This window comes from Natrix helvetica, assembly GCF_964273705.1.
Source record: "Natrix helvetica genome assembly, chromosome: 3".
Lineage (NCBI taxonomy): Eukaryota > Metazoa > Chordata > Lepidosauria > Squamata > Natricidae > Natrix > Natrix helvetica.
The window spans coordinates 2,071,885-2,099,556 of record NC_138549.1 but is presented as its reverse complement, the minus strand read 5'-3'; the positions used below and the strand labels follow the sequence as shown (position 1 = coordinate 2,099,556).

The window sequence follows — 27,672 nt, the reverse complement described above, 5'->3', positions numbered from 1 at the left end:
TTTTGAGTAGAGAGTAGAGTAGAGTAGAGTAGAGTAGAGTAGAGTAGAGTAGAGTAATGTAGAGTTGCGTCGCGTATTGGAATGTAGAGTAGAGTAGAGTAGAGTGGAGTAAAATATTACAATGTAGAGTACAGTACAGTACAGTTTTGGAATGTAGAGTATTGGAATGTAGAACAGAACAGAGTATTGGAATGTAGAGTAGAGTAGAGAACAGTATTGGAATATAGAGTAGTGTATTGGAATGTAGAGTAGAGTAAAGCAGAGCAGAGTAGAGTAGGTAGAGTAGAGTATTGGAATGTAGAGTAGAGCAAATTTATTTGGCTAAATGTGATTGGACCTAGAAGTCCTCGCATGCATGGAGCACAAACATAAAGGATCCTATCCCAACTCAACCCGCTTGCATCAGAGTAACCACGGAAGAGAAGAGCAGTGGCCCAAAAGACTAAGTGGAAGGAAATTCAATCTCAATAAAGGAGAATATTTGCAGCTCAGGGTTGAAATGAGGGGTCCTTGGTGCTCTCTGAGCTTGCTTGTTTTCTTGCAGACATTTCGTAACCCAACTTGGTAACGTCATCAGTCTGTATTGTTGCCCAGTGATGACATTACCTACCATAGTTTGGGCAACGAAACGCCTGGCAAAAAAACCCCCAAGCTCAGAGAGCACCTAGGACCTCTCAACTCAATCTCAACCCCAATTTTTCTCTCTCCCTCCCTCCCTCCCTTTCTCCCTCCCTCCCTCTCTCTTTCTCTCTCTCATCTCCCTATCTCCATCATCCCTTCCTATTCTACAAGCAGCCAAGCAGCTATGGACCCAGCTCCTTCACCTCGATAGGAGACCCCAGACTAAGTTACAGCAGCAAAAGAGAATATCAGTGAAAAGTACATTATTAGTTCACTGTCAGCCACAAAGGAAGACCTTGGCTAGATCCTCCCGGCTTCCGTAGATGTGCCGTCTTGATTCTTTTTAAAGTGTTTAAGGGAAAAGGTGGCAAAGTTGGTGATATCCGGGTATAGGAAGCCAGAATAAGAATCTGAAGCAGCAGGATTCTGAGGGTTTTTTTATTTTTCCTTGTGTGTGCCTGTGTGCATTGTGCTTCACACCTCCACGTGGCGCTCTGATCTCTTATTTGCATGCTATTGACTTCTCAGAACTTAGCAAAATATCACCCTCGGAGAGGTGAAAAGAGTTAATTGCGGCTGGCGCAAAATAATGTGCTTTTATTTCATGGCAACAAAAGAAAGACTTTCTCCTGGAAAATGGGAGCCGGTTGCCCTGTAACTCAAGTTAATGAGAGCAGAGTATAATTGAATCGTTACGGAGCATGTGATTTAACGATGCATCGGGGTGCCAGGCTCCCACTGCCTAAATGTGCAGCTTGATGTTCTTCCTTGGGTGAAGGGATTCTCAAAGAAGCATCCCTCGAGTTTCTCTTTCTCTCTCAAAGAAACTCATGGGCTGAATGCCCAAGGATGAGATCTCAGCACGTGGCTCAGAGAAACATGGGTTCACCGGCTGCTTGGCTCACTACCGGATGTGAGGCCAAAGACAGCAATAAATCGCAGCTCTGCAAGTAAGAGCAGGCTCCACGTAGCTAGGAAAGTCACTTAACTGCAGATTTGTAGGCAAAACTTGGTATGCGTATATGTGGTTTGTATTGTATATATACTCTGTATTTGTATATGTGGTACCTCGCTCAACAGTAGTAACTGTGAAAGGGATCTTGGAGTCCTAGTGGACAACCATTTAAATAGGAGCCAGCCGTGTGCAGCAGCTGCCAAAAAAGCCAACACAGTTCTAGGCTGCATAAACAGAGGGATAGAATCAAGATCACGTGAATGGTTAATACCACTTTACAATGCCTTGGTAAGGCCACACTTGGAATACGGCATTCAGTTCTGGTTGCCACGATGTAAAAAAGATGTGGAGACTCTAGAAAGAGTGCAGAGAAGAGCAAGGAAGAGGACTAGGGGACTGGAGACGAAAACATATGAAGAACGGTTGAAGGAACTGGGTATGTTTAGTCTAGTGAAGAGAACTGGGGGAGACATGATAGCAGTGTTCTAATACCTCAGAGGTTGCCCCAAAGAAGAGGGAGTCAAACTATTCTCCAAGGCACTTGAGTGTAGAGCAAGAAGCAATGGATGGAAACTAATCAAGGAGAGAAGCAACCTAGAACTGAGGAGAAACTTCCTGACAAGTTAGAACAATTAATCAGAGGAACAGAATTTGCCTCCAGAAGTTGTGAATGCTACAACACTGGAAGTCTTTAAGAAGAGATTGGACAACCATTTGTCTGAAGTGGTGTAGGGTTTCCTGCCTGAGCAGGGGGTTCTCATGGTCTCTCTTGATGATGTCCTTCTGTTGATGCAACCTAGGATTGCATTGGCCTTTTGTAGGATCTTAACTATTCTCCCACACTGAACTGCACCCAGTTGGATAGGGCCCAGTGTTCAACTTTGTCAAGAGCCTTCTGGATTCTTGACATTTTATCTGGGTACAATCTAGACTAGAGAGTCAGATGTTAAGAGATGTCATCTGTTCACAGGAAAACACCATTAAGATTCCTATCTGAAATCTTGCTTCAGTTATAAGCTGCGTATAACAGGAAGCACTTTTAAACAGGGCTATCGGATCTGAAGAGGGTTGCAAAAATCCAGCCAGTTTCCAGAGGGCACCTATGCAAACCCTGCGGGCACCTTCTAAATTAGATTGGATGTTGAGAAGTCAGATACTCCTAACTTCTGAAGATCAAGGCTGGGTTTTGAAAGCAATAATTAAATAGTCCCTTCAGAGATTCCTCATAGGTCCCTGTGGAAAACCGGGTTAGAAGGAGCCAAGATTTTCCCAGCAAGGAGAGAAACAAAAGCCAAACTATCTCCGAGCCCTCACAAAAACTGCCAAGATGTTTCTATAAAGCTGAGGAAAAAACAGCTGCGTTTCAACCTCCAGATGATAAGAGAGTTCAAAAAGCTGTTGAACTATTAGCTCTGCCCTCGGAGGCCTTCTCTGGTGACCTAAGAGAATCTTTGCTTAGAGACTGAGTAGAGAGTATAGGAGAGGAGATATAGAAGAGGGGAGGAGAGGGTAAGTGTAAGTGTGAGGACAGGAGAAGTCTAAGTGTGACGAGAGGAGAGAAGTGTAAGTGTGACAAGAGAAGTGTATGTGTGACAAGAGGAGAGAAGTGTACGTGTGAGGAGAAGAGAAGTGTGAGTGTGAGAAGAGAGGGTAAGTGTAAATGTGAGGAGAGGGTAAGTGTAAGTTGTGAGGAGTGTAAATGTGAGGAGAGGAGAGGGTAAGTTTAAGTGTGAGGAGAGGAGAGGGTAAGGGTAAGTATGAGGAGAGGAGAGGAGAAGTGTAAGTGTAAGTGTGAGGAGAGGTTAAATGTAACTGTGAGGAGAGGAAAGGGTAAGGGTAAGTGTGAGGAGAGGAGAGAAGTGTAAGCATAAGGAGAGGAGAAGTATGAGGAGAGGGAAGGAGAGGGTAACTGTATGTGTAAGTGTGAGGAAAGGGTAAGTGTGAGAAGAGGAGAGGGTAAGTGTAAGTATGAGGAGAGGAGAGGGTAAGTGTGAGGAGAGGAGAGGGTAAGTGTAAGCGTGAGGAAAGGAGAGGAGAGGGTAAGTGTAAGTATGAGGAGAGGAGAGGGTAAGGGTAAGGGTAAGGGTAAGGGTGAGGAGAGAGGAGGACTTCAAATCAGACAGTTGCATATAAACAAATAAGAAAAACCACCCTCACCTCAGTTACTTGTTAGTGAGGGTAGAAAAAAAGTCATATAAAGAACCCAGGAATTCTGTGGAGAAGCCTTAGCAGATCAATACTTCAGAAATACAGAACGGAGTACAGGGAAAAACTATCTGGAAGAAGGGGAGTGTAATCTCCTCACAAACCATATTGGATTCAGCAGATAACAAATCATTTTAAAGGTGCTGCTGGCGTTGGGAGCAGACCGGGGTCTACAAACTCAAAAGTCACACAGCCTGGTGGAAGAAATGTATTTGTTTTCTTCACTGACTTTAGTTGGGGGGGAGGGGGGACAGTTCAGGGCAGCAACTAATACAAAAGAATAATGGCTGATGGGTTTGGAAAGTAGGACTTCGTAACTTGAAGGGTTGCATAAACGGAGGTTAGGGGGAGCAATCTGCCTGAGATGGAGGGCCTCTCAAACTCGGAGTTATGAGAAAAGTTGAATTTTGATCCTTCTGCAGACGACATCTTCTCTTTCCTCCCAGCATTGACACTTGAGGGAAGTTTTGTCGACAACTGAGATTGTGAGGGAACTTTTACAATCCAGCAAAAATGATATAGTGGAATAGGAGAAATTGGAGTAAGATGTTTCAGGGTGGGGGGAGGAGGAGGAGGGAGGAGGAGGAGGAAGGAGGAGGAGGAGGAGGGGGAGAATGTGCTGTGCAAGGAAAGGCTGGGCACAGAGTCTCTGAGAGTCACGGACAGATCTTCACACTCCTGAAACGAATCTAACGACCGAACGAACGAATTGTTTCCTGCAAAAGCCCCCTCCCCTTTCGCTCCTCTTTTATGTCCTATGGGAGGGGCCAGTCACCTTCCATCTGGGACTTTACTCACAACAACAACTCAGGAATCAGGGTTGACTTGGGACTTTACTCCCAAATTGACCCTGATTTCTGAGTTGTTGTTTTCTTCTGGCAGCTCTGCGCATGCGCACACTGGGAACAGGCTCTAACTGTTCCTCTGCCTCACTGCTCTCTTGCTCCAAAGGCAGCTGAGAACTGCCAGGCGTCCTTGACCCCCTCTCTGCCCCCGACACAGAGCCCTCACCAGCCTCCTCACTGTCCGACTCTGCTGCCAGCTACACTGTTCTCCACATTGGAGAACAAAGAGACACTGATGGAAAATATCTGCCAATGTGCAAAACGTCTCTGGAAAAACCCAACCAATTGTGACGCTCCCTCCAGATGGAGCCTTTTGCTTGGATTCTGTCAAACCAATTCATTTTCGACAGGAAGCTGTTTGTATTTTGACTTTGCCACCTGTGGATTGCAAACGGCGCCTTCAGCCTCCCTGAATTCTTTTCTGTTCTCTTTCTAGTCCAACATTTGCCATTTTCACCTTTACTCGCACCTCTGTTTGTTTGGGAGATGTACAAGGATCGTTTGGTAAAAACGCTGGTTTAAATTCTCCTTTTCTTCCCTTGCCAGAGGCTGGGAATGCAGAGGGAGGAAACCAGCTGGCGGCGAAGGCCTTGAACGCTTACTATATATTTTATATTCCTCCTTTATTACTCTTATAAATAACTCAAGGCGGTTGTCTGTCTAATGCTGTTCCATCCCCCTATTGTCCCCCACGACAACAACTCTGTGAGAAGGGTTGGGCTGAGAGAGCGGGACCAAAGTCACCCATAAAGTGGTACTAGAACTCACAGTTACCCAGATGGATTTCATGCCTAAGACGGGACTAGAACTCACAGTCTCCTGGTGATCGTCACACATGCGCCCTTGCCTGTAAATAGGTCTGCGCATATGCAGAACATTAAAAATGGCAGGGGGAAAAAACACCATGCCGCGGTGACTGGGGGAACCGGTTTGGGGATGTGGCAAGCCTGCTGTCCCTACCAGTTTGGCAACCCAGTCACAATTTCCACTACTGGTCTGTTCAACCGGTGTGAACCGGTAGCAACCCACCTCTGCTTAGCAACAGGAATGCTGGGCTCATCGGTGGTGGTAGGCCAAGGACTACCTTGATGCGTTCCATCTTGATCTTTCATTGTTCATATTAGAGCCATCACTTGGTCTCTGCACCCTCCCTAGTTGAGGATCTGTGCAGAGCTTTCCTCATCAGGAACCAAAGTCATTTAGGTGATGTCAATCAAGCAGCTGTCCAATGACCTGCTCCTTCTGGTGCCCCCCCCCCTGCGAGATCCACTTGAAGTTTCGTAGCTCATCGTTTGCCATCTGCTCCTTCCATCCATTAGAAAGCACAAGGCTGGTTAGCTCTTCGCCCTCAGAGAATCAGTAAGTACTCAGCAGATTGGCTTCCATGGTCGCTTGAGGGGGGGTCTCCTGCCCCCTCTCCAACAACAGGACAGGAATTGGGGCATATTTCAGCTTCCTGGCCACCCTCGGATTGAGCCTACCACGCTAAATGCCGCCGGTGGAAGAGACAAATAGCAGCAAGCTTGGAAGAACGCCTAGAGTTCTGAAGGCCAAAAAACAAATAGGAAAAACATTGGAGGGACACTTCACTGGAGATCCATCATTCTCCATGGCCGCAGACTGCTGGCTGCTAGAAGAGGGAATGGAAATGAGTAGAACAGACCACCAAATGTCCTCCAGATGTTCTGCCTTCAACTCTCATTAATCCTAGACAGGGTGACGGAGTTTGAGAGCTACCATCCAAAATAACTGAAGGGTACACCAGGATGCCAGAATAATGGAATAACAGAGTTGGAAGGGACGTTGGAGGTCTTCTAGTCCAACCCCCTCTTCAGGGAGGAGGAGGCCCTGTATCATTTCAGACAATTGGTTGTCCAATCTCTTCCTAAAAACCTCCAGTGATGGAGCACCATTGGTGAAATTCAATTTTTTTTACAACCGGTTCTCTAGGCGTGGTTTAGTGAGTGTGGTGTGTCTTTGGGGGCGTGGCTTTGTGGGCATGACAGGGGAAAGATACTGCAAAATCCCCATTCCCTCCCCACTCTAGGGGAAGGATACTGTAAAATCCCCATTCCCACCCCTCTCCAGGGGAAGGATACTGTAAAACTCCTATTCCCTCCCCACTCCAGGGGAAGGATAATGTAAAATTCCCCTTCCCTCCCCACTCCAGGGGATGGATACTGCAAAATCTCTATTCCCTCCCCACTCCAGGGAAAGGGTACTGTAAAATCCCCGTTCCCTCCCCACGCCAGAGAAAGAATACTGTAAAATCCCCATTCCCACCGCACTCCATGGGAAGGACACTGTAAAATTCCCATTCCCTCTCCACTCCAGGGGAAGGATACTGTAAAATTCCCATTCCCTCCCCCCTCCTGGGGAAGGATACTGCAAAATCCCCATTCCCTCCCCACTCCAGGGGAAGGACACTGTAAAATTCCCATTCCCTCCCCCCTCCTGGGGAAGGATACTGCAAAATCCCCATTCCCTCCCCACTCCAGGGGAAGGACACTGTAAAATTCCCATTCCCTCCCCCCTCCTGGGGAAGGATACTGCAAAATCCCCATTCCCTCCCCACTCCAGGGGAAAGATACTGTAAAATCTCCACTCCCTCCCCACTCTGGGGCCAGCCAGAGATGGTATTTGCTGGTTCTTCTAACTACTCAAAATTTCCCCTACCGGTTCTCCAGAACCTGTCCGAACCTGCTGAATTTTACCCCTGGTTTTACTCCAGCAGAGAATAAACAAACAGACTTCCTTTTTTACCTGGCTGAGATTTCAAATTGTTGCTAATATTAATGCAGAGTTTTCAAGACAATTTCAGTGCCAAGCGCGGGGAAATTCAGCATCCATGGCTCCCGCTCTCTGGTTACAGAAGGTTACATGACCTCATCTTCTCACCAGCCGCTTTGTCCAAAGTGCCTGGCAATCATTCTTTCTAGAAAGTCTGCAGATGGAAGGAGGGAAGCAGCCATCAGGACGCGCGCCGGAGAGATTGATTAAACCACATGCGATATTTCCTAGAACCGCTCAATGTAATTAGGAGGCCCAGAAAAGAAAACAGCGCTCCTTATCAAATGAAGAGGACTCTGTGTTCCCTAAGTTACGCCAGAAAATCTTTGTTCTCCCCTTCTTTTGTGTGACAATCACCGATTCGTATTTCCTGTGCTGGAGGCCCCCTCTATGTTGCACACAGTGAAGTCTACCGTCCAAGCAACATGTGCAATTTGGCAAAGAAAGGAACTCCTTATTTCTGACAATTTCCAACCAGTTCTGATCGACAGATCTTAAAGAAGACGTTGTACAGATAAGATGAAGGAAGGGAAGACCAAAATCCAGTCAGGGCCTACGAATCTTTGCCATTTTCGCCTTGGCAATCGCCTGCAAAAGACCACAGGAGCTGAGCAATTCGGCACAGTTAAAGCTGACTAATTTGGATTTGTTAAGCCCTAAGAAAGGCAGATCTCCAAATCGCTCTTCTGATCGAGTAATGAAAACCTTGGTGGTTTAAATACAGTATGCAAAAAAATAAAAAATAAACCTGGGAAGTTGGTTGTTTTCTTGATTAGCCTAAAAAAATGCAACCTAGGAACTGTCTGGGCCGGTACTTGGTCTCTCTCCATGGTCCTGAATTTCTAGACGTGCAATTCTCTAGAATCCCATGGATTCCACCCCTTTGTCTTTTAAACTAACTAAACTTGAAAAGGAGTCAGTACACCTGTAAAGGACAATGGAAAGCAAGAACTAGTGGTGAGCAAAGAGCATTGGCTTATTCTGTCACCACACAATAACCATAAGAGCAAGCAATTTGAGGTGGCCTTGGTGCTACCCTCAGAGTTGGGTTGTTAGAATGTTTCGTGACCCAAATTAGGTAGCATCATCAGTGCTAGAAGGGAGTGGGATTTGGGGGGGGAGGACGATGACGTTGGGGTCCCTGGTGTTCTCTGAACTCGGTGGTTTCCTTGCAGATGTTTCATTGCCCAACTAGGGAACATCAGCAGTGCTAGGAGGAAGTAGGGTTTGTGGAGAGGAGGAGAAGGAGTATAAAGACCTTGATGCTCTCTGAGCTGAGTTGTTTTCTTGCAAACATTTTATTACCCAATTAGGTAACGAGTCCCTTTTTGGGAGAGGGGGCGGTCTAAAAATCTAAGAAATAAATTAATAATAATAATAATAAATTAGGGAACATCATCAGTGTTGGAAGGGAGGGGGTTGCATGTAGAGGACTAAAATGACCATGTGATCCCTGGTGCTCTGTGAACTTGGTTCTTTTTTCTTGCAGATGGTTCAGGACCCATCTAGGTAACATTAAGTGCTAACTAGGACACCATTCTACTGATGAGGTTAACTAATTTGGGTAATGAAACATTTCAAGACAACCACCAAGCTCAGAGAGCACCAAGGAGCCTTCATTTCAACCCTGAGCTACAAATATTCTCCATTATGGAAGAAGCGGTTTCCAGAGTGATTTCCAGAGATGCATTGGTCCGGCCTTCTAAATGTATCCGTTGACTTTATCACTCTCCTTCACAAGTGTACTGAAGATGTACCCAAGGTTTATTGTGCTGGAGGCAAGGTTCGCATATCACATGAGAGATCTGAATACCGTATTTTTCAGAGTATAAGATGCACCTTCCCCCCCCAAAAAAAGACGGTGAAAATCTGGGTGCATCTTATACACTGAATACAACATTTTTGGCCTCCCAAAAAACCCCTTTGCAAAAATGGATGTGCAGAGGTTTTTGGAGGCCTGCAAAGTGCTCCTGAGGGCTGGGGAGGGCAAAAATGAGCAAAAAAATGTCCATCCCCCCCCCTGTACCCTCCAAGAGCACTCTACAAGCCTCCCAAACTCTCTGCATGCCCTATTTTTTGCAAAAAAAAAACCAGTCCCATTTTCCCAAAAAACGGGGCATTTTTACTCGTTTCAGCCCCCAGGAACACTTTGCAGGCCTCTCAAACACTCTGCATGCCCAGTTTTTCACAAAAAACGAGGTGTGCGAAGGGTTTGGGAGGCCTGCAGAGTGCACATTTTTTTAAAGTTTACCTCTTCAAAATCTTGGTGCGTCTTATACTATGGTGCATCTTATATTCTAAAAATACAGTAGTTTTCTTCCCCAGTTTAAAAAAAAAACAATTTCAACTTTGGGTTGGAAAACTGAGTGTCCACTCAAGCATCTTGGACTCCATCATCCTTTGGGAGTGGACTTCCTTCATGGAGAATCTTGACCTTCCATGACCATGACAAGACACACATTGCAAAATCATGCAACACCTGGGCCTCCTTCCTAGAAGCCCAAAGCAAACCTACATGGACTCTGCTTGTTGACCCCCATGGAATGGTTGATAAGGCAGCCGTAACTTCTTAAGCCATTGAGATCCAAATCTCTCTGCTTTTTCAGACCTAAGCAAGACTCGTGGTTTTCTGTTTCCTGTTGGCCTGGAGCTTTAACCAGTACTCCGGAGGATTATCTAATAAACTCCTGTTTTCCAACCTTGCTTGTTCGCTTGTGTCTTCAAGTCAGCATTGATTCCATCGCCCATAGTTTTCTTGGCTTGATTTTCAGAAGTGGTTTGCCGTTGCCTCCTTCCTAGGGCTGAGAGAGAGTGACAGGCCCTAGATCGCCCAGTTGACTTAGGCACAAATACCAAGTAGGGCTCCTGGTTTTTAGTGGTGGGATTCAGCCAATTCGCATCTATTCGGGAAAACCAGTTGTTAACTTTCTAAGCAGGTCAGAGAACCAGTTGTTGGAAGAAATCTCATTTTGTTTTTTTCCATTTTACAGGGCTAATCCTGTAAGGAAGGCAGGAAGGAAACATCCTGGTGTTGTTTCTAGCCTAATCTTGATTACCCTGCTTACAGAAACTGCTTCTCCGCTTAACCCTTATGACCTTGTAACAGCTAAGACAAAGCACCCATCGACTTGAGTGACGTTGAGTTGGCCACACCCATCCAGTTATATGACCACCAAGCCCCACCTACCCAGCTGGTCATTAGGGCAGAGAACCGGTTGTTAAATTCCTTGAATCCCACCACTGTCTGGTACCATAATTACCACTCCAGCATTTCATTGAGTCCAGCTTGGAAAAAAGGCATTTTTTTGCCAGTATGATAACCTCACATACTTTGCTGGAGTAACACACATTTACAGGACCTGCCAGAATGCTAGTTTGGCAAGATTTGTTCTGCTGATCCAGCACCATGGGTGAATGGAAGACTTTTGAGGTTTTCTCAGTGCATTTAAAGGAAAGATGTTGACAATCACTGCTACCCAAGACTACAAGAAGGCATACCCAAGGATTTCACAGAGTAGCTGACACCAGGCATAGAACCAATCAAGTAATGCAAGATCAGGAGATATGGAAAGAGCTGGCCCGTAGAATCGCCAAGGGCTGGACACGACTGAATGGATCACAACATCATCATCATCAAAGCTTCTCCCCAGCCTTCTGCCATCTATTAACTGTTCTTCTCCAATTTACCATCGCTTCTCTAGCTGTGACTTTCCCCTGTCCAACTTACAAAGGATTTTTTTATTCCAAAAACTTGGAATGTTTTCAGGCATGCAGAGGTCACGGTGGACAGAACAGACAACAACAACTTTCCTGGGCATCACCAAATCCATTTGCTAATCATCCTCAATGCATGATAAGACCAACTTGTGCCTCATCGTTCCAGATCTCAGACACAGACCGTCCTTGACTTACAACAGTCCATTTAGTGACTGTTCGAACTCAGAACGGAACTGAAAAAAGAGACTTCACGCTAACGACCATTGCAACTCACATTTATGATGATTACAGTGTCCTGGGGTTACGTGATCCCCCTTTGCAACCTTCTGACAAGCCAAGTCAACAGGGAAACATTTAATAACCCTGTTATTAATTTAATGACTTCGGTGATTCACAGAACAAATGGGGCCAAACTCACTTGGCAAATTTCTCACTTAACGACATAGATTTGGGGCTCCATTGTGGTCGTAGGTTGTATGGCTTCCTGTCTTTTCAGCACGGTGCTCTCTGCATGTTTCAGAGCTTGGCGAAGGCCACTTTTAGCCGATCGTGGCTCCATCTAAGCCAGCTAATAGTTGAGTCTAAAGGATGTGCTGGTTAAATGCACTGTGCATATACGTCCTGGATTGTTTCATGTTTCATGGATTTCAAAAGATCATCTCCCACTTCTAGAGTTTCACCAACACGTATTGCATGGATTTTTTCCTCACGTATCTGTAAAACATATGCTTGGTGGCTTGCCATATATTCCTTGGTTATGCATTTTTGTACTGCTGGATAGCAGTGATTGTAAACTATTTTAAAAAAAGATGCACAAATGCACCGAGAAATCTCAAAAGTCTTCCATTCACTATGGTGCTGGATCGGCAGAGCAAACCATGCCGAACCAGCATTCTGGCAATAACATGTTACTCCAGCAAAGTATGTGAGGCTACCATACTAGCAAAAATGCCTTTTTCCAAGCTGGACTCAGTGAAATGCTGGAGAAATAATTTGAGGTGGCGTTTATGGTAAAAGGCTAGGAAACCAGGAGCCCCGAGTCCTGCTTAGGCACGAACTCAGCTGGGCGATCTAGGGGCCAGTCACTCCCTCTCAGCCCCTAGGAAGGGGGCAATGGCAAACCACGTCTGAAAATCCGGCCAAGAGAACTACAAGCGAGCAAATCGATGCTGGCTTGAAGACAGAAACAAACAAGCAACATTGGAAAACAGGAATCTATCTGATCATCCCTTCTGGACACAGGGAGGGGCTGCAAGTTGCATGCGTCTCTACAACAAGGAAGAAATTGGCCTCCCAAGAGGTTTGAGGTGGTAGGAGAACTGCTTGCAGACAACCTTATACATTTTGACCGAGGGGTGTGTTCGCTCCAGAGGCAAGGAGAAATCACTTGCAACCACAATCACTTTAAACAGGTAAAGCAGCAACAGCCCCCCCCCCCATTTTTTTTGTCTTTGCAAAAAAAGCAAGTTCAGAAAAAGGCAGAGCTGGGTCAATTAGCGATTATTGAATTAGCAACTCCGTTTCTTAGGACCTTCTATGCAAGTATCTCAAAATGATATTACATTTTCAGGCTGATGTTTTCCCCCAAAAGGCCACTGCTTCCAGACAGAACAAATTTCTTCTGATTGGCAAAGGAAGCCAGAAGTGAGTCAGTCCAGCACGCCAGAGAAAGAGAGAAAAAGATTTCCCTTCTTCCCGAGTCCTCGTTCAAAGCAGAAAGCTAAAATATTGAGAGCAGATAAGCAAAGTCGGGGTTTTTTGAGGAGGGGACACCCCAGATTTGTTTCTCTCCATGAAAGGACAGTTCCTGGTCTTATCTCAAGTTTTCTTCCCAGCCCAACTGACTGAGATCCACGGATGTTCCAGCTCTCCCAAGCAAACTGTGGGAACCAAGAGGGCAGAGGTCAACCCTTGCCAACTTTCTGCCAACAGCACCCAGCAAGGAGGAAGTCCATAAGAAGTCCAAAGCTGTTTACAGTCTCGGAGACAACCTGCCAAGGCTTCCCATTGCAAAAGCTTTGCTTGCCCTTTAAGGAAACCTTCCTTTTGGGGGGAAGCCTTGTAGGGTTGTCTCTTTAAAAGCAACAACCAAACACAACGGTCGCAAAACTGGGACTATCCCTTTGCTTCCAAAACGCAAAGAAAGTATTGTTTAAAAAACACACACACCGCAAGCTAACTCCCCCCAAAAAGGAGGGCAGGTTGCCTTAACCCTGGTAGGGTCGGAAGGGACCCCCGGGACGCCAAGAGGATGCCCCCCCCCAAAAAAAAGGCTTTCCCTCGGGGCTCCTTCCAATCACCCTCCCAGCCAGCTTCGTTGCGCACAGCTGGGCTCCCAAACAAGGTCAGAAGCAACTCCTTGCAAAGCTCCAGCGGGGGCCCTAAGGACCCCAGGGGAGGGGGTCGCAAGAACCCCGGGGCCCCTCCGCAAGGCATGCATTTTCCTCCTCCCCCCCAAAAAACCACCACGCGGGGTCAGAAACTTCGGCTTGCTGCCCGGGTACCCAGGGCCGGAGCGCGCGGCGCAAACTTTACGTCGCTCCGGGGAGGAAGGCGAGGGCCGGCCAGAGGAAAGAGGGGAGAGCAGCAGCCGGTGCCCCCCCCTCCCACCGCCCTGCCTGCGCTTTGCCTTGCCTTGCCCGGCCTGCTGCTGTCTCCTTCTGCCCCCCACAAGCTCCCACCGTCGCTGCCCTGCGCCGCCCGGGCTCTCCCCGCATGGATGCTGGGCTTCCCCGGTGCCCCCTCTTCTGCTGCCATCCGCCCCTTCCCTTCCCTCTGCCCCCCTTACCTGGGCAAGGGTCTCCCTGGCAGAGGCTGGCACGGGCAGGGGCGAGCAGCAGCGGCACCAGCAGCCGCCCGCTGGGCTCTCCAGCGGCGGCGCGCGGCTGGTCGGCAGCCCGGGTGGGCGAGGAGCGAGCGGGAGAGGCTGGGCGAAGCCTCGCCGGGGAAGGAGGGGCGGCGGCGGCGGCCGAGGCTGGCTGGCTGGCTGGTTGCCTTGCGAGGGAGCGGGGCGGAATCCCTGGGCAGCCGCAGACAAAAGAGCGCTCGGCCAGGGGCGCAAAGCCTCGCCAGGGAAGGAAGGAAGGAAGGGGGCGAGAGGGGGGGCTTCCCTGCGCCTGGCGAGGGGCGAGGGTCTCCGGCCAGGCAGGGCGCTGGTTGCGGGGGAAGCCGCCCCGAGGCTCAGCTTCTCCCCGCTGCCGCCGCCGCCTCCTTCTCCGCCGCCGCCTCTTCCTCCTCCTCCTCCTCCGTGGCGAGTCCGCCTTTCCCGGGGAAACGCGTTGCTGGCAACCCGGAGGCCGGCTCCCTTCGCCAGCTGGGTGGATCTCCGGCGTGGTGGCACGGCTGGCTTGCCTTCCAAAGGCGGCGAACGCCCTGGTCGTGGGCGGAAACGAGGACGGGAGGGAGGGAGGGTGGGGAGGGGGAGGACAGGGAATATTGTTTCTCTCCCCCCCCCCCCACTCCCCGGAGGAGAGGGCGAGGAGAGAGAGTTGGGCACTTTCGAAAGGGGGCGAGGGCAGAGGCTGGGCAAGACACACACACACTCACTCACACACACACACACACACACACACACACACAGACGCAGGGTGGCACTGGCCAAGCAACTAACCCAAAAACCCAGAAGGGTTTGGGATGGGATGGGAGACCAGTAAGTGATCCTAGGACCAAAGGCTGAACTGGGAAGGAAACAAAGAAAATCAGGAAAAAAGCAACATATGTGCATACATGTATCTTATGTATGTGTGTGTGTGTGTGTGTGTGTGTGTGTATTTGTGTTACAACAAAGCTCGAAATAGATCTATACTAGTCTCCCTTTATTTATTTATCAGTATAAATACAACATTATATATATATATATATGTTGTATTTGTGCTGATAAATAAATAAAGGGAGACTAGTATGGATCCATTTCAAGCTGTTTAGCTCTCATCAGTTAGCCATACCCTTACTGGGATTTGAACCTGGGATGTGTTACATATTAGGAAGACTTGCTAGCCACTACACCACCCGTTCTCCTCCTTTATTAGCTAAGCCAGGGAAATAAGTATGTGTTTGTGTTACAACCCCTGGTATGCCCAAATATGGGAGGGAGCTCACTCCTCCCTCTTTCTGTCCTTCTGCTCATCACAGAAAATCATGCAGGCAGAAACCCATATTTTTATTTTTAATGTTGCCTTTTTATATATATATTTTCGTAGATTTTCACGGGTGTAGGTATGCTGGTTTTGTTGTATTCGGGTCTTTTCCCGTGTAAGGTTGAGATTGTCTTTGCAACGTTTCGGCAGGATCACACCTGCCATCTTCAAGCTGTGGGCTATATATATATATATATACTGTATGCATGTCTACACACATGTACATAAACATATATACATAGGCTCATGCATACATGTACATATACACACTATATACATATACACACACCTATATACCTGTCCATAGGTGTGAAGTCGAAAAGCTTTCCTTGAAGGAGATTTGAGCGGAATAAGCAATGCAGAGGGAAGCGTGAAAAGGGCTCTGGGTCTAATCTTCCATCTCAGCTCTCCTATTTGGCCCCGTCTTCATCTCTCAGCCTTAAAGGAGAGAGGAGGAGGAGGCCACATCTCTGTGGTGGGACAGAGAGCAAGCTTTGAGTAGCCAGGATCCCTTTTCCGGAGAAGGTGCAAGCCTCCCACGGACGCAGGTGGTAAGCAGCCGGGAAAGAATTCAGAATACAGAATAAGAGAGTCTGAAGGGACCTTGGAGGTCTTCTAGTCCAACCCCCTGCTCAAGCCGGAGACCCTAGAGGACCATTCCAGATCAATGGTTGCCAATCTCTTCCTGAAAACCTCCATGGAGCTGATGGAGCACCCACAGTTTCTGGAGGCAAGTAGTTCCATTGGTTAATTGTCCTAACTGTCAGGAAATTTCTCCTCAGTTCTAACTTGCTTCTCTCCTTGATTAGTTTCCACCCATTGCTTCTTGCTCTACACTCAAGTGCCTTGGAGAATAGTTTGACTCCCTCTTCTTTTTGGCAGCCCCTGAGATATTGGAAGACTGCTATCATATCATCATTCTCTTCGTTAAACTAGACATACTCAGTTCCTGCAACTGTTTATCATTTCATCGTATTATGTTCATGTCGTATCATCATATCTTAATCCCCAAAGTCCTCCTTTTCTGCAGGCATATCCTCATCTTATATGAACCTTGATGTTGTTACCCAGTTGGGTAATGAAACGTCTCCAAGAAAGCAAACAAGCTCAGAGAGCACCAAGGACCCCACAGTTTCCTCCTCTTCCTCCTCCGCCCAAACCCTTCTAGCACTGATGATGTTGCCTAGTTGGGTCATGAAACGTCTGGAAGAAAACAAGCAGCGAGGAGCCCTCTGATCCTCAACAATTGCAGTTCCTTAGGCGCTGAGGAGACTCCTGAGGCTGTTTGGCTGCCAAAGGCTGGGAGAAAAAGCCTACAGAGACTTAGACTGGGGCTCCTCACCCCAAAGCAGCTGCAGAGGCTTCCTTCGGCCCTCCTGCTCACGTGAAGCAGAGTGGGAAGCTGCTAATAACAATTCCAGCGAGGACATTTTAGACAGATGTCTTCTCCCCAGTTTATCCTCTGCAGATGTGCAGGGATGGCCGTCCAATCTGCCTGGGATTCAGTTATAGTTTCCTCTTACCTTTGCTCCCGGCTCAGAACTGGGAGTTCGTGGCACTGCTGTGCATGCACAGAACCTTCTGCACATGTGCAAGAGCCTCTGTAATGACGTATGGGTTGGTGGGCAGAGCCTCCCGCAGCCGCTGCTACCGGTTCGCCTGAACTGGGGCGAACCGGCAGAATGGCCCCTCTGCAGGGATCCCTCCAGGCATGGCATTCAGCCGGTTCGGTCTGCTTCGCCCGAATCAATAGTGGCCACCCGCCCAGGCTACAAAACGTCCTGTGTAACTTCGTTTCCGATGCCGCGTGCATAAGGGCATGCCCTGCGCATGAACAAAGAGCATGCAGGGGAAGCCGCACATATGCACGGATGGTGAATGTGCATGCACAGTGGCGAACCGGTGGTGAACCAAGGTGACTCCCACCTCAGCTGGATCCCTCCAGCGGGAGCACCGGTGCGGAAGATTTCTTTTGATCCGTTTGGCCCCTTCCCCAATAACCCAGCAGGGGAAGGAAGACGGCTCTAATCCAGCCAATGTCCTGGAAGAGCGTGAGACAGCAAGGAAGGAACAAGGTTTCATTAGCCGCTAAGCAAGGTGACAAATCCTCCAAGCTTCTGCGGGTTGTTACAGAGTAAATCAAGGCTTAAATTATAGATGAGCGAAAGAAGGGAGAGAAGCTGGAAGCCCAGCCAGCTTTCACAAGGACAGAAAGGGAGAAGAGACTAAAAGCAGAGACTCTCCCCTGGCTGGCTCCCTCCTGGCCAGAGTTCTCCAGCCACTCAAATCAATCAGAATAGAGCTGGAAGGGGCCTTGGAGGTCCTCTAGTCCAGCCCCCTGCTCAAGCAGGAGGCCCTACACCCGTGATGGCGAACCTATGGCACGCGTGCCACAAGTGGCACGTGGAGCCATTTGTCAGGGCACGCGAGGCGCTGCCCTGTCAGCTGGCCAGCGTGCATGCATGCGCTGGCCAGCTGAGTTGACCTTTTTAAAAGCTATTTTTCGCCTTCCCCAGGCTCCAGAGGCTTTATAGGAGCCTGGGGAGGGCGAAAAGAGCCTCCCCCGCCCCCCCGGAGGCTTCAGGGACCGTCCCTGAAGCCTTCGGAGCGCTTAAAACCACCCTCCGAGCAAACCGGAAGTGACTTATTTCAGCTGCTAGCAGTGTTGTCCATTGGGGAAGGGAAGGGAAGGGAAGGAAAGGAGGGAAGGAAGGAAGGAAGGAAGGAAGGAAGGAAGGAAGGAAGGAAGGAAGGAAGGAAGTCAAAATGGGCCATTTATTAATCCATGCATTATTTTAGCATGCATTCGGCCTGTATCTTCAAAGGCGAACTCTTTGGGAAGGGGCTCCATTGGTAGATAATTCTCCCTAGCAAGACTCCCGTAGCCTAGCCATTTCCTGTCTTCTTTTGAAGTGGTGTGTGCAAATCTCCGACTTTTGTCTTCTCTGCAAGGACAAGATAAACTCCCACCTGCATTTGGGGAGGGGGGGAGGGGGGAGATCATTGTTCCCCCTCCTCCTTTCTTCAGGTTGATTAGTTGTTTTGAATCTGCCTCTTTCTCTTCTGTCCGTAGCTGCTCTTAGGCACCGCTTGGCAGCCATAATTAGCTTGTTATCTTGACAGCTTGTCAAGGGTACATTTGAACGTTGTGATTTAAGTTGTGTTCGTTACACACATGCAGGTGGCTACAACAAGCTTTCTCTTGAAAGGGGGTAATCGCTCTCTTTGCCACATTGGAGGAGAGAATAAACTTTTCCTGTGCAAACACACTCATAAGATGGCACCATAAATCATCCGTCCCAAAGGCGGCTAAATGCCTGAGGAACCTACTGTTTGCTCCATGTTGAGGAGGAGGAGGAGGAGGAGGAGGAGGGGAGGAGGAGGAGGAGGAGGAGGAGGAGGAGGAGGAGGAGGAGGAGGAGGAGGAGGAAGAGGAGAACAAGATGCTGAAGAAGAGGAAGAGGAGGAGGAGGAGAAGAGAAGAAGAAGAGGAAAAGGAAAGGGAAGAAAAACAAGAGGAGGAGGAGATTGTGTAAATGAAAATAATCAAAATAATGCTGGGACACCATACTATCTGTGACAGAGGCCAAAATACATGGTCCTATAATAACAATAATTCCACCATCTCCATCTTCTAAAGATAAACTAATGGGAAGCATCAAAGCACCAAGATCAACCCCACTGGCGGAGAAGAAGAGAGCAGCATTGAAAACCAACGAGAATTCACAAAAGGCATAAAACTGATGCCTAGCATAATGTAAGGCAGAGCCTGGAGGCAGAGTCAAGCAAGTAATCAGCCTGGAGTCATTACGTTCCCACGAACGGTGTCAATCCAACCCTTCTTGAATTCGGTTGACTCTTACCTAGAGTCAGTTTAGTGATGACCAGGTTCTTCTTTAGATAGATAGACAGGCAGGCAGGCAGGCAGGCAGGCAGGCAGGCAGGCAGGCAGGCAGACATAGATGATGGGTGGGTGGGTGGGTGGATGGATAGATAGATGATAGATAGATAGATGATAGATAGATGATAGATAGATAGATAGATAGATAGATAGATAGATAGATAGATAGATAGATGATAGATAGATAGATGATAGAGACAGACAGACAGACAGATTGATCGATCAGCTTAACTGGAACTTAACATGTCTCCCTGATTCTTCACGTGTGACACATGTGTTGCAAAGATCCCATTTCTGCCCTAAGGAAGGTGCCTTCTCTGCAGTGGTTATGTCCTGCTGACCTTCATGAAGCCCTGCTCTCTCCCCCCACCCCCCACCTCCCACCCCCCAAGGATCTGGACCAGAATGTCAATGGAGCTGTGCTGTGGGGGACCGTGAGATTTCAGCAACGATAAAATAAAATAAAACATGGGACAATGGTGTTATGTTTCCCCCTCTTCCACCCCCCTGGCTTTCACAGGTGGGACAGGCAGATATAAATACGTTGAGTACCAAAACAAATAAGGTCTCCCAATGAACAAACGAGCCCCCCTTGTTGCTCCCGCATTTCAGCCCAGGCCCAACCGAAAAGGGTACAGGTCATTCCTCCTGCCAAGATTTGATTCCTCCTGGTTATTCCTTGTCCTTCGGAGGGATCTACCAATGTCATCCCATGCAGCATGAAATGAAGGCAGGACTTAGCCAACTCCGTGGGGACTGATGAAGTGATACACATTGTGCTTCCTTCGCGTTCCTGTCGGGGCCTCTTTGGCAAGGAACCTTTTCCACTGCAGCTCAAACACCGTGCGCTAATTTATGCCTAAAACCCCAGAGCATTGCCAGCCGACAGCTCAATAGTCCTGGGAAAGAATAATTATAGAAGGAATAAAGCTTCTTTGGCTATTTCGTTCGATTGTCCCTAACCCCAAGCTAATGGCCAACGAGAAGATGAGACAGCCAGAGTTCCAGATGCATAATTGGGTGGACAACGGTTGCAAGCCCTTGCTATGATCTCTCTCGTTCGTCCACTGCTCCCTTCGGCCAGATACGTGTTCAGAAGAGTAGAAAACTCAAAGCAGAAGAGGAGAAATCTCAGGAGTTTTCAGTTCCTTTGTTGTTGTTGTTGTTGTTAGTTGTGAAGTTGTGTCCAATCCCATGGACAACATTTCTCCAGGCCTTCCTGTCCTCTACCATCCTCCAGAGTCCATTAAAGCTCACACCAATTGCTTTGGAGATTCCATCCATCCACCTCATTCTCTGCGGTCTCCTTCTTCTTTTGCCCTCCATCGTTCCCAGCATGAAGCTCTTCTCCAGGGAGTCCAGGGAGTTCTTCCTTCTCCTTAGGTGGCCAAAGTCTTTGAGTTTCCTCTTCAGGATCTGGCCTTCTAAAGAGCAGTCAGGGTGGATCTCCTCTAGGACTGACCAGTTGGATGGCCTTGCAGTCCAAGGGACTCAATGCAGGAGTCTTCTCCAGCATCATAGTTCAAAGGCCTCCATTCTTTGGCGCTCAGCCTTCCTTATGGTCCAACCTTCACAGCCATCCATTGCAACTGGGAAAACCATCGCCTTGACTAGACACTCTTTCATTGGCAGGGTGATGTCTCTGCTTTTTAGGATGCTGTCTGGATTTGCCATAGCTTCCCTCCCCAGGAGTTTGAAAATACCTACCATTTCTCCATTTCAAGGAGATACGTTGTCCATCCATGGTTTCTCATGAGCAACAGCAAAGTATTTAAACTGATGGTCAACAGGACCCAAAATATATTTCAATCTCACTCAATGTCATCTAACATTGGGGTAAAGGTAAAGGTTCCCTTCGCATATATCTGCTAGTCGTTCCTGACTCTAGGGGCCAGTGCTCATCTCTGTTTCAAAGCCGAAGAGCCAGCACTGTCCGAAGGCATCTCCATGGTCATGTGGCCAGCATGACTCAACGCCAAAGGAGCATGGAACACTGTTCCCTTCCCACCAAAGGTGGTTCCTATTTTTCTACTTGCATTTTTTACGTGCTTTCGAACTGCTAGGTTTGCAGAAGCTGGGACAAGTCACGGGAGCTCACTTCATTATGAGGCTGTGGGGATTTGAACTGCCAAACTGCTGACTTTTCTGATTGACAAGGTCAGCATCTTAGCCACTGAGACATAGGATAGGATGGGATAGGATAGGATAGGATAGGATAGAATAGAATAGAATAGAATAGAATAGAATAGAATAGAATAGAATAGAATAGAATAAATAGAATAGAAAATATACTATAGAATAGAATGGAATAGAATAGAATACATTTGAAGGGACCTTGGAGGTCTTCTAGCCCAGTCTATACAATTTGAGATGAGTGGCTGTTCACTCTCTTCTTAAAAACCCTGCAGTGAGGGGGCACTCACAACTTCTGGTGGCAAGCTGTTCCACTGATTAATTGTCTTCACTGTTAGGAAGTTTCTCCTTAATTCCAGGTTGCTTCTCTCTTTGATTAGTTTGCCTCCGGTGCTTTGTTAGAATAATTTGACCCCAACTCTTCTTTGCGGCAGCCCCTCAAATACTGGAAGGCAGCTATCCTGTTGCCCCTGGTCCTCCTTTTCTTTGGACTAGCCAGAGCCAAAACCTGCAGCCGTTCTTCATACGGTTTCCTCTGCAGGCCTTTGATCATCCTATAATAAACACTGCCGTTTTAAACCCAGGGTGCATGACGGACAGCTGGATATTCCAATCGGTTTCCTTCTCGACCTCCCAGGCTAAGTTGGAATCACCTTTTTCCCTTGATGGAGGAAAAGTCGTTTTTTGGGGAAAAATTCATAAGGGGAGAAATGCTGCCCCCTGCTGGCTGTTTCCCCTCCAATCCTCCATGGATGGGTCAGGCTGGTTTTTGGTTTTTTTTTTTGCTTTCCATCAGGCCAAATTAGATAGGAGGTTAAACAGCTCTTTGCAGCCGGCATATTCATTTATAAAGCATCTGCTGGAGGCGTCATAATTAATAAAATGCCAGAGGCGCTTAAACCTTTCCTCCTGCAGGGCAGTTAATGGAAACCGTTTCTCCAGTCACCGGCTGCTCCTGAACTACCAGCCCTTGGAAAAACGCATCTGACTCCCCTGATCATCCGGCCTTAAGAGAGCACGGAGCCAGGCAGAGACCGTCAGACGAAGAGTTAGATGGACACCGTGGGAAGGGAGCCTGTCGGTCATCTAGTCCAACACACCACACCCCAAGCAGGAGATCCTACGCCAGACACACACATTCCCCTTCGTCGTCCCCCTGTGCATGCAAGCATGACCCCCTGTGGTCTACCCCCACCCACCCACCCCGCGCATACCCATGTGACACCCCCCCATGCCCCGTTTTGAGCCTAGTAGGCTTCCCTGCAGCAGCCTGAAACCAAAAACGGGCTGCAGGAGGCGCACCGCACCCCCAGGGTCCCCTCTGCTCCCCCACATGTGTGCGTGACCCAAAAACCAGCTGGGAGTTGTGTGTGTATGCACAGTGGAGTTTACCTGGGGCATGCCATAGGTTTGCCATCACGGCCCTATACCATTTCTGACAGATGGAAGTCCAGTCTCTTCTTCAAAGCTTCCAGAAGGAGATGCTTCTGCCAAACTATCTGTAGCAGATGGGGGAGGTGAATAGGGGGGGGAGGAGGAGGGGGAGGAAGAAGAAGAGGAAGAGGGGGAAGGAGGGGGAAGGGGAGGAAGGAGGAGAAGGAGAAGAAGGAAGAGTTGGAGAAAAAGAAGAAGAAAAAGGAAGAGGAGGAGGATGAGATGGAGGAGGAGGAAGAGGAATAGAGGAGGAGGAGGAGGAGGAGGAGGAGGAGATGGAGGAGGAAGAAGAGGAATAGAGGAGGACAAGAAAAAGAAGAACAAAAAGGAGGAGGAGGAGATGGAGGAAGAAGAGGAAGGAGGACAAGAAAAAGAAGAAGAAAAAGGAGGAGGAAGAGGAGGAGATGGAGGAGGAAGAAGAAGAGGAAGAAGAAGAGGAAGGAGGAGGAGGAAAGTTTGGGGGGGGTACAGCTCCAATTGCAACCTATCCCTGCCAGTCTGTAGTTTTTATCACTGAATGAAAACTTTCCCATTCTCTGCTTTGCAACTCATAAAACAGGAAGAAAAATCGAGGCAATGTTTTAAAAAGAGACTAAATTTTGAAACTGCAACTTGGGGGGGCCCTAAGCTACCTGCGGGACTTGAGATATTGGAGACTTTATATAGGTAGTCCTATATAGAGGACTCCTATATAAAATTTCTGTGGCTAAACAAGGCAGATGGTGAGTGCAATTTGCCCCATTTTATGACCTTTCTTGCCACGGTTGTGAAGCGAATCACCACGGTTGTTAAGTCAGTAACACAGTTGTTAAGTGAATCTGCTTCCCCGTTGACTTTGCTCATCAGGTGGTCACAAAAGGGATCACATGACCAGTCCTGGCAAAAAATATCTCTCTCTCTCTCTCTCTCTCTCTCTCTCTCTCTCTCTCTCTCTCTCTCTCTCCATTTCCATCTCCATCTCCATCTCCATCTCCATCTCCATCTCCATCATCTCCATTTCCATCTTGGCTCTTCCGTCCGAAGGACCAGCCCATAGATTTCCACTGCTCTCCTCTCCTCTGCCTTCTGCATATCTGCGTGTCAGGCACTGGACCCAGCTGTTCCTCCTCTTCCTCATCAGCCACCTCCAGACCTGGGGGCTGTTGACTCTCCAACTGAGGGCTGACGGACAGCTCAGGCTCTGCCCCTCCCTCCCTCTCCCTCTCCCTCTCCCTCTCCCTCTTCCAGCTCCATTCCCTCTTCCCCCTCGGAGCTCTCAGGTTGCCTTGATGCTGACCCTCACTCCCCTCCTCCTCCTCCTCCTCTGATTCGGCTGCTGGAGGGACGGGTGGCCGACAGGCCCCAACAGCCAGTTGTCAAGTGTCTGAATTTGGATCACGTGATCTTGGGGAAGATACAACAGGGGTGTGAAAAATGCTCCTAGGTCCCTTTTTTCAGTGGCTGTTGTAACTTTGAATGGACACTAAACTAACTGTTGTAAATTGAGGATTACCTGTATTAGAGCTGCCCTGACTGAGCCTTGGTGATGGGATTCATTTATTGGACATGGGATAGCTTCAGGTGTCCTTTGATAATCTTGGTTCATGAATTGTCAAAGATTTTTTCAACGCATGAAATCCTGAATATTCCCGTTTCATAGAGATACACAAATATGCAAAAATTAAAAATCCTTTACAGATTCAACAAGAGGATGGGAAGAAGAGAGGGGACAGGCTGATTTTTGCAAACATTCATCCCATTTCCTGCTTAAAAGAAGAATACTTTATTGTCATTGTGCGTAAATACACAGTATACCCATACAACGAAATTCACATAACACCCAGACCAGGCCCAGCACACATAACAATCCCAAACACCCCCACCCCTAAACCACCCAAACATCCACACAACAGACCAAGCTATGCTGTCCAACATCTCACTGATGGTGGCCCTTTAGTTCATTGTTGAGTGCAATTACAGCTCTGGGATAAAAGCTATTCAGAAGACGTGTGGTCCGAGTTTTAATTGTTCTGTATCTTCTGCCAGAAGGCAACAGTCTAAAAAGATGGTAAGCCGGATGGGAAGAGTCTCTGAGAATGTTGTGCAACTTCCTCGAACAACGAGATGTGAAGATGTCATCCAGGGCCGGTCGCTGGAGTCCGATGATATTCGAGGCAGTTTTAATGATAAAGCGTAGAGCGTTTTTGTCCGCTGCAAGAATGCCGTATGTCAGGACACTCTCAATGGTGCTGCGATATTAGGACAGGAGATAGATTTATCTTCCTAGCATTCTCAGGAAGTACAACCTCTTCTGTGCCTTCTTCACAAGCATGTTAGCATTCATGGTCCATGAGAGGTCCTCCGAGATATAAATTCCCAGAAATTTAAAACTACCAACCCTCTCCACCTCCTCCCTACTTATGTGCAATGGTAAATGTACATCTCTCTTCCTCCTGAAGCCAATTCTAAGTTCTTTAGGAGTTTTTGTTTTTTTTGTATTAAGTGTAATATTATTTTCTTTACACCACAATGTCAGCCCTTGTACTTAAAAAGCAGCACTACTAAAGAAATCACTCAGTTCCTAACCTGGATTTAGGCCAATCCATCCTGATGGAAGAAGAAAGAAAGAAAATTCAAATAAATGATTAAGATTTGACTAACAGGAAAGTGTGGGAAACAATTTAAAAAGTAGTGTCTTCCCTCATTATTATTTTTTTAAGTTCTAATGGGAGAACTGGAGAAAAAAACCCTTTGAGTAGTCCCCGTGGCATCTTCAAATATTGGTTATAATAATCAAAGGAGAGAATGCCAGGGAGAAATTAAGGCCACTTAATTTCGCGAGAACATGAGGTTTGTAAATGAGCTGCTTTTTTCATTTCTTAAGTCTTCATTCTTTCTCTTTTGCAAGCGGCAATGAACTCCTCTGTAGTTGTGAGAAGTGTCAGGGCTTCGTTTACATCTCTGTCCATTGGTCCAGTTTTTTATTTATATATATAATTTCAAAATCTGATTAGTTTACAATATAAAATACAAAAGAAAGCAATGGAAAAATAAGGAAGGGAAAGGGGGAGGGAGAAGTGTTTAGGGCAAAGGGGAAAAGGATCAAAAAAGCATTGACTTCCTTTTGGTGAAGTAGAATAAGATAATAGCATCAAACCTCAATTTTTATGTAATAATATATACTAGACATTTCTATAACAACAAAGTTATCTAATCGGCAACACCCAAAGTCAATGTTTTGGGGGATTTTCCCCCACCTCGAGCATAAAAGCAGTTTCCAAATGAAAACAAAAATAATTGTGTTTATTTTCTTTAATCAGAGCAATCCATTTGATTGCCATCTCTGCTAACTCCCTCAGTTTTGGCAGCCATTGTGGCAATTAAAGCGTCCTTCCATTTTTGTGCATAAAGTAATCTTTCTGCCATCAACGTCTATAACATCCAAGTCCCAAATTTTGGCCCAGCAGCTTTCTGGAAAGGTTGCACGGATTCATTGGTAGATGGTGTCAGGGTGGGATTCAGCCAATTCGGACCGGTTCAGGTAGACCGATGATCAGGTGCACCTGCCTGCCCTGACAACTACATCCTCTGAGCTGATTCACGTGATTTTGTTGATTAGAAAGATGTAGTGTTATAGAAATGGCTAGTCCAGGGGTCGGCAACCCTAAACACTCAAAGAGCCCCAAAGGTCCTAACCGGAAGCCCCCCGTTCAATTCTGGAGCCGACCGGAAGTCCAGTTCCCCCACCATAGAGTCTCCTCCTAGCATGGCGTACTTTTTCCTCTGCCGACCGGAAGTCCGGTTCCCCCACCATAGAGTCCCCTCCTAGCGCGGCGTCCTTTTCCCTCTACCTGTCCTAACCGAAAGCCCTATCAATTGTGGAGCCCACCGGCAACAGGGAGCCGCAACAGAGGGATGAAAGAGCCACATGTGGCTCCAGGGCTGCAGGTTGCTGACCCTGGGTTAGTTATATAGCAAAATGTTGAGGCTGGAGAGTGTTTATCTTGTCCTGAGCTAGGAAGAGTTGGAAGTCAATGCCCCCTTTCTTTTCTTTTTCTCTTCCCCATGGTTTTCCTCACCCCCTTTTCCCGTCCCCCTTCCCGCCCTTAACTTATTTTCTTTTCTTTCTTTCTTTTTGCCTTTTATGTTTTATATAAGCAAAATTTTAAAAAATCAAAAAGATGCTTTCCTCCCAGATGATCTGAATGAACGTCAAGGAGTCTGTTTCACAGGCACTTAGGTTATTAGTTAGTTAGTTAATTAATTGATTCGTCAATTGGCCATGGCGAGACCCAACGCAATGACAAAGGCAGGTTATTAGCTTCCCATGAATTATTTTAAATTAGGGTGATTTTTTTTTACAGAGGGCACATGATGGTTTGAATTAGGTGGACATAATTCTTAATCTCTTAGGACAAGAGAATAAAGCTGCCTCGGTTTCTCTTTCGGTATTGCGTAAATGGAAAATGCCTGGATTTGCCTTTGCTCCTGTGAGCATCAAGCAAAGACAAGATGCTGCCACCAGGGGGCGCCATACAACCATGTTTTGGATGTATGTACATCTGTATATAAACACACACAAACACAAACCAAGGTTAAAATTAAAATTGTTTTATCCACATCACTCATTATTTGGGAACAATAGGTTTTAATTCTGCTCCTCTCTTACATTATGGTGGGGAAAAAGGAAATATCTCGGGGGGTTGTTTTTGGACTAACAATTTTATTAAAAGGCAAAAGGGTTTAAATTAGGACGAGGTTGGGTGGAACGAAGGAGAGGAACATCAAATACCAGTTCAAATTTTGTATCAATCTAGGGTGGCCCTCTCCATGAATCTCCTGCCATGGGCAGAGGGTTGGACTAGAAGACCTCCAAGGCAGTGGTGAAATTCGAAAATGCTTACTACCGCTTCTGTGAGCGTGGCTTGGTGGGCATGGCAGGGGAAGGATACTGCC

General features: G+C 47.4%; 3 protein-coding genes across 6 annotated transcripts in view; 1 reads left to right on the top strand and 2 right to left on the bottom strand.

Moving 5' to 3' along the window:
* Positions 1-14,437, bottom strand: part of ENOX1 (ecto-NOX disulfide-thiol exchanger 1) — a 367,889-nt gene extending 353,452 nt beyond the window's left edge. For all 4 annotated transcript variants that reach the window (XM_081947904.1, XM_081947907.1, XM_081947905.1 and 1 more), the window contains exon 1: positions 13,922-14,437. The gene's annotated coding sequence lies outside the window, so the exon portion shown is untranslated. The remainder of the gene's footprint in view (positions 1-13,921) is intronic.
* The window catches only part of EPSTI1 (epithelial stromal interaction 1), a 577,346-nt gene that overhangs the window by 443,408 nt on the left and 106,266 nt on the right, over positions 1-27,672 (bottom strand). The window lies entirely within an intron of this gene.
* Positions 1-27,672, top strand: part of LACC1 (laccase domain containing 1) — a 384,759-nt gene that overhangs the window by 327,790 nt on the left and 29,297 nt on the right. The window lies entirely within an intron of this gene.